This window comes from Cupressus sempervirens, chromosome 2 (genome assembly GCF_028749045.1).
Source record: "Cupressus sempervirens isolate cs-2001-9-10 chromosome 2, ASM2874904v1, whole genome shotgun sequence".
Lineage (NCBI taxonomy): Eukaryota > Viridiplantae > Streptophyta > Pinopsida > Cupressales > Cupressaceae > Cupressus > Cupressus sempervirens.
Genome location: NC_143119.1, coordinates 732,447,376 through 732,457,261, shown reverse-complemented (window position 1 = coordinate 732,457,261; position 9,886 = coordinate 732,447,376). Strand labels below are relative to the sequence as shown.

The 9,886-nt window shown below is 34.0% G+C and overlaps 1 pseudogene; it reads left to right on the top strand.

The window, feature by feature from the left end:
- The first annotated feature begins 3,282 nt into the window (after window positions 1-3,282).
- Window positions 3,283-4,077, top strand: LOC149575467 (nudix hydrolase 15, mitochondrial pseudogene; annotated as a pseudogene).
- The last annotated feature ends 5,809 nt before the right edge of the window (window positions 4,078-9,886 follow it).

The following is a 9,886-nucleotide window of genomic DNA, read 5'->3' as shown; positions in this document are numbered from 1 at the left end:
TTACTTAACTAGACCTAAAATTATAGCTTTGTATATGATCAATTTCAAGGGAGAATCCTTTTAGTGCCACTGACAGAGCTCTAAAAATTGAGATCTGATGGATAGATTTGTGGCTTGCAATTTTTGTGAAGGATCACAAGCAAGATTATATTGTGAAGAAGATGCTTCAAAACACTTTCTATGCTACGATAATGAAGTCAATTCTGCCAAGTTATTGTTTAAATGCCACTATCATGCCCAACTATGTTATGTATGCGGATATAATTAGGCATCAATTCACTGCTGCACCCAAGACCTCTTTGTCTAAGAGAAAAGCCAAAATCATCATCAACATGAAGCCATCAAGGGTTCTAATGATTGCCCATCTGTGAAACAATTGTCTTGAAAGTTTGGAATTGATAATGCTCTATTCAAACAAATTAGTTTTTAAGGTTTAGGGACTAATGATGTCATAGATGATCATAAAACTATCAAGTATTACATGCGTAATTATTATGAGACACTAGAGTGTGTTGTTTTTGGAAGGAAAATAATGGATATGTGCCTCGATGATGAGGTTGTTCCACTTGAATTGTATATGACCTTGCCCTCCTATGATAAGTCATTGGCTCCATGAGTTGAGGTACCAACTAATGTCAAATAAGTCTTCCATTTAATCAGATTTAATGTTGTCAATGCTTCTAGGATATTATTTTGGCCTAGAATAAAATAGTAGGCATTGTAATCCTATGTTTTGCATACGTTTAAAGAACAAACCTGCAATATGGTATGCATGAAATTTATAGCACAAAAAATGGTGCTAAGAAGAATGCAATATTTGTGATCTTTTGAAAATCTAGGATTTACTAATAGGACATTTTCTTCAAAGAATCTAACAAAATCATTTTAATTTTATATAAATTGTTGGCAATGATAATTGGAACTTTCGCTAATTAGGGATTTAGTCCTATGAATTAACTTGGTCAAGTGGCAAGAAAATAGCCCAAAAAATTAACCTTCACTGACAAGATAGAAAAAAATTGATACGTTAGGGAATCAATTTTCCTACAAAAAAATCACTAGTCAAAATAAGCCACAATTTCCTCATTATTAAGAGTCATTCTTAATAGTGTTCACAAAAATGAAGACACTATTTTGTTTTTTTCTGAACTCTACTAAGAGTGACTCTTATGAATAAAGAGATCCTGCTCATCAGTTGGCTTTTAATGAAGGTTCCCATATACATTGATACCAACCTCAGGGAAAGATCCTTAATTGGATGTATCTTTTAAAAGAGAGGAGTAATAAGTTGGATCATTGATAGAGCCTCCTAAATATTTATCACCGATAGATGTTTGCCTAGTAGGAATACGACTTGATACACTAAGAAGAGCATCCATACTATCAAGATCAACACATTGATAAAGTGCAGAGTTATCTGTTGAAACTACTAATATATATAGTTGGAACTATACCAAAGATGATATCATTCTAACTGTGAACCCAATTGTTTGCATCCAAAATAAAACCTTCACGAACAATATAGAAAACATTTCATACTTCAGAGAAAGGATAAGATCATTGTCATATTTTTAAACTAAGAAGCCTGCTCAAAGACCCTTCAATTTGATATGAGTAATCATCATTTTTTACATCTATGTGCATAAATAGGTTCCTTCCATGTCATTACCATGCATGAAATATATATGAAAAGTTTAATGATTAAAGGATTTTCATTTGAACATTCAGTTTGTCTTTTTATGTTATGTATCTATAATGAGAAATTCCACCATCAAGGGAAAATGTAGCTTACCTTCTATTTTGCCTTCCCTTGTTGATATAAAGCTAAATATAAGGCTGGTACATAATGCTTTCAATAAAAGACTAGTATCATCACTAAATTTTATACAAGAGAAAATCAATAGATTAGCATAAATTTAGAATCACCCAAACCCAAATGCACTAAGGACGGTGGTAGCTGAAAGACATCTTTTATGAACTTTCAATCAGTGTTGGCTTAAAAAAATTCCTAAAATTATAGTGATCATCTTGAAATTACATAAATATAGTGACATTGACAACTTCTCTTTCCAAGTACACAAGCAATAGAATGGTTCAATAACACCCCTGCAGAAGGATGTCTAGAAATAACTCTACCCTGCAGCTCGCAAGGAATATTGGTGTATGAATTTCTAGATATTTTCATAATCATTCATACACTTCTCATTTGTGGTGATCCCATTTTTTGCATCAATCCATGATTATTAAATCAATTAGGAAGTAAGTTTGGAGTCACGCTTCAAAAAGTATGTCATTGTTGTATACATTTTTTCCTCTTCAAATGGTTTTGAAACATAACCATTCATCCCACATGTGAAGCACTCCTCATGAGTTATCTAGATTACATCGGCTATCATTTCCAGTATGGGAATATGTCATTTGTCAATATTATGACATTCTTCTCCAGAGGTGGATCCACATTCCATCTTCTCATTCACTACGTGTTCCAAGTTTTTCATTGGTTGTGTAGCCTCAAACCTAATAGTGAAAATAAAAGGAAAGTCAAATTTCATAACAAATGCTTATGAGAAATCCTATCCAAAAAATAACATATTAGTACCAAATATAACAAAGTGAAGATTCAATTTAATCAATACCCATTCACTTCTAGTATTTGAACATCCATAAAACATGCATCAAACTTGTGGGCATGGTTGAGCATTGCTATTGCAACCTTCCCACTTTCATCACTCTCCACATTAGCCCCATACTTTTTCAAGGCACCAACCACAAATCTATGAGTAGACTGACGCATTTTGATTTTTTTACCTTCAATTTTAGAATAATTGGATATAATAGCTGATAAGATGCATGAATTCACAGTTCCATCATCATCATCCATAATAATTTTGGGTTGTTGATCAAAAACCATCTTGCTATATATTGATATATTAGGATTGTCTATTCCTATTACATAAATCAACATTAATGGTACTTTGGGAGCCTTCAAATGCTCTATCAAAGACTGAATATAAGATTTATGTGGATAAATGCCTTTAGAAAAGCCTATATCCTTGAGCAACTTTGGCATATCCAAAGATTAATATTTGTATTCTTTTGTTTTCTCTAGAGTCTTATTTCCAAATACTTTAGGAATAGTTAGAAGACCTAAATTTCTCTAAGAGATCATTTTGTCATCTCTAACAACTAAAGGATTTATAGTAGGATTATCTAAAGAATAGCTAGATGCAAAAGTTTATATTTATTACACTATTCGTACCCATGGTGCTCTAATGGCATAACATGATTGCTCCAACTTTTCACTTAGCAGGAAAGGTTTCACTACATGGAGGTAAAATGGAAGAAGGAGATGAAGATGAGTCTGAAATAACTTTGAGGGAAGCAAAGAAAGAGATCAGTTTGAATCCTTCCCTTGTCAGAGTCATGGCTACTCTAGAACCCTTTATCTTGAAGGTTGTTAATTGAGTTGAAAAAACCAAATAAAATTGCTAATAATAATATACAATTTTATCAATTCTAATATAATATTCTTTGTACTATTAACTAATAGGGAGTCATTTACACTAGTTCTAAATCCAGGAGAAGTGGATGAGATCTTTGATGCACCCCTTGAGATGTTCTTGAAGGTGAGTATATAAATACTTACAATACCCATGTTATATGTTTCATATAAATTAAACTCAAGCTAAACTAATAGAAAGCTATTTCACTTGTTAAGATTACCTCTGCATTATCATATTGAAAGAACTTATAGTTGTTTAAGATTTACTCTGCGCTATCATATTGAAAGAACTTATAGTTGTTCATGTTGATTGTTAGGATGAGAACCACATATTTGAAGAAAGAGAATGAATGGGTTTCAATTATACCATGGATTATTTTGATTATGAAACTGAAAACAAGAAATTCTTGATCTAGGGTTTAACTATTGGCATCTTGATATGTGCTACCTCTATTGTTTACCAAAAACATCCAACATTTACATCAACTATGCCAAACTTTGATGGAATCCAAAAATATATTTTTGGACATGATCCCAAGTTATATATCAAATGTATCTCTTGTGTTTATGGCTAAAGCAATTAATCATTGATAGATTATTGATGGCTATTGAGAGAGCCTGTGCCAAGTGACTGGCATTTGGTTAGTGAGAGAAGCTATTTTTGCTATGTAAATCTAATATTATTTCCAACTCTATGCATTTGGAAGTGCATTGGACAAACTTAAGTAGCTCCCTATTTAAATCATTTCATTTGGCTACTCCAATCAAGGTCCACCTAGTAACTTGCTAGAAGTATGTCATAATGCTTTAATAAAAGTGTAATAGTATGCAAAAATTGTAGAATGGATAAATGGCACAAACGAAAGGTTCAATTCCATAAAGATAGTCTTCTAAATATTATATTTCCTATAAGAAGTTTTCTAGATTATGATTTTTGGAGATGTCCTTTAATTTATAAATACTTAATAATATAGAATTATTATGCCAGTAGGTGGTCCCTTACATGGGAAATATTTTTCTATAGGTACAATTTTACTTAGAATGAATGGCATGAAATCTCTAAAACATGTTGATTGACCATAAACACAATCCTACCCTTACATGTATTTGAATTTTATATGGCTTTTGCTAAAGCTTCATAATTGGAAGAGACAAGTTTTTGCCTACAGTGCCCACATTTTTGATAGCAAGCTATCCCTTTAATACATTTCTAGGATTCCTAGTGGGAGCTCAACCTCCTATGGCAGGTGGAATATCCATAGAAATGGCTGCAAATGCTTTACAATCCCAGCTTAATTTCTGTTACCTCATATTTTGCAAGGCAACATTTGGCTTCCAAATGCCACATAAACAATGGAAGAGGGTTGTGTTTCAAACTAGTTTAAGTAGACAAACTTGGAATAATGGCTAGCTGATTCACACATTTAATGACTAATTTTGCAGAAGCTCGGCCATCCTTTTTCCATTCTCAACATATGCATAGTTTTAATTGCCAAACTGCTTGATCCTAATGCTCTACCCAATATTCATTTTTTTTAACAATATAATTAGCTTCAACTAGGGGATAAGACAATACAAATAATCCTTCCCTACTAATTTTTCCTATTTTGGCTTGTCTAAACCTTTTTTCTCTGCTTCTCTTTGACAATATTCATCATTTCAGGGCTTCTCCAAGACAACTCTCCATGATCAAAAGAAGCAAATAGATCTTTATCACTGGCCTCTTCTTCTCTCCTCTTGTACACCTAGAAGGTCTTGTCTATTTACTATGCACACAACTTTGGAGGGTACTTGGTAGTAGTTTCTATGCACTTTGAATTTTTTTTGAGATTTAAGGGCACATTAAAGTATTGGCCCATTTAAAATTTGGTATGTGTTTCCATCTTTTGTGATATAATGTTAGAATGCATTTGTATTTGATCTTGTAGTGAATGCATATGAGCCGAGACTTTGTATCATGACCATAATTATGCATAGTAGTAGGGCTATGGATACTCCCTTTGATTGACCACAACAGATCATTGTCAATTATTTTGCAAACTATATGATCTGGATAGTCACAGGTGTTACAATTCTTTAGAATAACTGAGAGGGGTGGGTGAATCAGTTATTCAAGGTCCAAATTCCCTAATAATACTTTTTCAGCACTTTTAATAAATCCATACATTGTTCATCCATCCAAACTCAAATCAACCATATTAATAAGTTACAGTAAATCAATATGCAGTAATAAAGCAATCAGGATCAACACATGACACAATGATTTATGTGGAAACCCAATTTGGAAAAAACCACCAGTAACATGCTACTTGATTCTCACTCTTCTAAAGTGATGCCCTGTTAAATGCCTGCCCTGTTAAAGGCTTACAACACATTGTTAAATGTGACCTTGTTAGAGGATTTCACCAAACTGTTAGGAATGGGCTTGGTTAAAGGACTTTAGAACATTCACTTAGAATGTCACCCTGTTAAAGGATTTATCTCATGGCTACCAAACCAACCTAAGTCTATAGGATTTAAACTAACTGTTACAATTGCTAGAAAGTAACAATAATGGCTTTTTGATCTGATATAACTTGCAACATACTTTGAAGATTTTAGATCACACTTTCAGTTCAATCCTTATGCTTGGCTTCAATTCTTTCAGCTTTGATTTCTTGTCTTCTTATCAAGCTCGGTCTCCTTGAGTCTTCTTACTCATCATGCCAATGCATCCATATCTGGGGTCTTCTCAGAGTATCTATGCTCTCTCTCCTCCTTAGCTCTTCCTTTATCATTTTATGCTTTCATGCTTGCCTGCCTCATTCTCTTATTATTATTTTTATGGACTTATGTCTCCTTAAATATAAATCTGATTTTTCCCTTTGCCGCTCAATTCTCCTTCTCCAATTTTAGGGTTTCAAAAGGTATTAGGTAGGATATAATGTATCTATCTCATATCTTGTTCTCATCTAGAAACTTCTTTAGTTGTATCCTTAAAACATTTTACATGGTGTTCTGTGCCACCAGCTCATCATTCTTATCTTCCATTTAATTTACAAACTTCTAGATAACAACCTTGTCAACTTAGATCTAGTGAATCTTCGATTTTCAAAATAATGCAGCAACTCGGCATTATTTTTTTTACTGGTGCTCGGCATCTTTGTGTTACTTGACACTATTATTTTTACTAGTGCTCGGCATCTCTGTGTTACTCGGCATTATTGGTTTTACTGGTGCTCGGCATCTCTGTGTTACTTGACACTATTGGTTTTACTAGTGCTCAGCATCTCTGTGTTGCTCGGCACCTGGAGTTTACTCAACTTCAACTAGTAATCTAGTCGGCTCATACTAGCTTGCTTGGCTCCTACTAGCTTTAATGAACTTTTAGTTAGGCTTTACAGATGTCTTAGCTAAAAGCCTTACATCTTTTGATATATTTCAGTGTGACCATTCTCTATGTCTTATAGTATGTCATCAACACACTTTTTCATCAATAGCTTAGTTGACCCTTTTACTTCATTACAACATCATAACTTCAACCTTTCTCTTGGTGTACTTGTTAAATCTTATTGATTGCCTCCTCCTTATCAATCAACTAATTGATAGTATTTGGATCACTAAAGCAATTGTCATTCCTACAAATAGCAATTTTGACATCAATGACAAAACAATGATTGAGAACATTCTTTACCATTTTCATATATCATTTCGACAACTTTCCTCATGATCTTTTCAATAATTTCCAACAATAGGTCTCAAAGTTTTTCCCCTACTATAATGTCAACCATTTCAAGTATACCTTCCATTTTCCATATCCTTCCAGTTTCCTATATTTGAAAATTCATTGAATTTAAAAAAAAATACAACTAAAACAACCCTAAAAATTTTATTATTAGGGAATTCATATTTCTTCTGACAAATCTTCTTTTTGCAGGGTCTAAAATAATAGTTGTATGGCTATATTTAGGCATTTTTTCCATAAAATTCAATAAGTTTAAGAAAATTGAGATCATAACAAGGGACTCTTTCTAAAATGAACTCCATAAGTTGATATCATAACAAGGGACCCTCTTCAAGATTTTTTTGTAAATATCTTGATGCTGCTGCAAGATTCCATAGTTTGTCATGCAATAAATAAACCTTTGCAGATATTTTTATGATTTTTCAAGAATGATGTTTGCCTACTATAGGGGAAGAATAGAAGAAAATCATAGATGACTCATAAAGATGGAAATAAGTACATAAACCATCACTTTATAATTATAATTTTTTAATTATAAAATTAGTACATACAAAGATAATCTTCTAAATAAATAGATATAAAATTAAATAAACCCTATAGACCTTGTCTCTTATAATCTATCTATCAATGTTATAGCGGCATTTTGGTGCCTCAATTGGTATGTGTATGGAGCCCATTGAACATGCAAGTTGTTTAATGTGTGTATAGATTGGGATAGTTGTGTGAAATTGAAATGTCCCCTTTTCTGATTTGATATGGTATTTCATGCCTCTAATCAGATTTTCAAAATCAAACAACTGATATCACAAAGATCCACCAAATTTCTTAAGAAACCCCAAATCGGGTATGTTGAAAATAGTGCTAAAAGCTTCACAACTTCACAAATTATTAATGAATCTGAAAATGGAAATTTTTACAGAACTTTCAGCAGCATAACAGCCTACAAATTGACATTTCCAGATCCATATAGCCTTTACACAACAGCTCGAAAATGTAGGACCAAAACTATGCTCATCGGGCTCTCGAAATAGCACAAAATATGCCCGGAAACACCACAAGAACACTAATAATATATCTCAGAAGTTTAATAATGTCCCAATATATATATTCAGCTCTATTTTAACAACTTAAAGTCTAAAATACAGCAGCAACCAAAACTGATATGAAATACTCAACCGGAAACACCAAACTCTTACAAAAATACACCCGGAAACTCACAAATCTGCACTGTTCAGCACAAAGGCAAACTCTGTATGAGCATGCACATGGAATGGCTTCAAACTCCCGTCCTTAGCCTTCCTAGAAACCTGCAAACTCCCGTTCTTGGGTCTCCCTGGAAACCTGCAAACTCCCGTTCTTGGGTCTCCTTCTCCACAGGTTTGGCAGCCTCTGAAGAATAACAAAGAATGAGCAAAACTCAAGTTCTGGAATGAGCCCAAAATGCCTCCAAAACCCTTAAAAGAGGGCATAACTGTAACTCACGTCCAAGAGAGGTTAATGAAACTTATTTTAATAATAATTTTCATTTATTAGTCCAACGGTTTCCAAAGATTAACCCCCTTTTTCCGAAACTTCACTTTCTTGGGCCCGCCTGCCTTAGCAAAGATTTTCTTTTTTAATTATTTGAAAAGGGGACATGACAAGTCCTCCCCTCCCAATCATTGCTTGTCCTCAAGCAATGGCTAAACAATAAACCAATCAATCCACCTGGATCCCAAATGTAGTCATGAACTATACTACTACCAATTAACACAGGCTCCTGTAATATCCTCTGCAATATGACCAAGAGGAATCCATAATCAAATTGACAATTATAGCTCAACCAAACTCCAAAATCACCACTACCACAATCAAAAACCCATGAGGCACAAACTCTTAGAACATCAGAACCCAAGTAAAGTGGACAAATCAAACTACCAACACAGTAAATACCATCAACGCATCCCACTGGCCTATATGGAATGTACAATCCAACTCTGCAACAATGGTGAACCCTCTTGAATGAAACTGTACCAAGTATGGAGAATCCACACACTGTACAACTCCTACAATCAACACAACTCTGCAAATCATCGGCCACTATCTCATAACCATAACTCCCATACACTGCTGATGGTGAAAAGACATTACAAGATAACGAGTAAGAAATGGAATCCAAACCAAATTTTTCTGCCATCAACTCCTCAGCACAGGGATCAAATGCTAACTGATGTACATACCCTGCAATATAATGTTGATAACAAAAACCAACCTCAGTCAACAGCTCACCATGAAGAAGTGATACAACCCACTGATCACCAGCTAAGTCAAGAGATGTCATAGCCAAAGGAGTAGAATCAATAACAACACCTGCTAAAGCATCACTCCAAAAATCCTGCTCTAAGTCATGTATTATCAACCTGTCAATTGCAGGACCTATCACCATGTCATGCCCATCACAAATCTCATCCCGAGGCATCAAACTATCCCATAACTGATGATAAGCACTAGGAACCAAAGTACATCTCTGTACCATCATCTCATCAACATGGTCATCAAAGGTAGATAGATGAGCATACCTCACAATGTAATGCCGATAGAATGCACCAATCTCAGTTAGTGGCTTAAACTGTAATCCAGATGTAACTAACTGCAATCGATCATTAACCAAGTTGGAACTG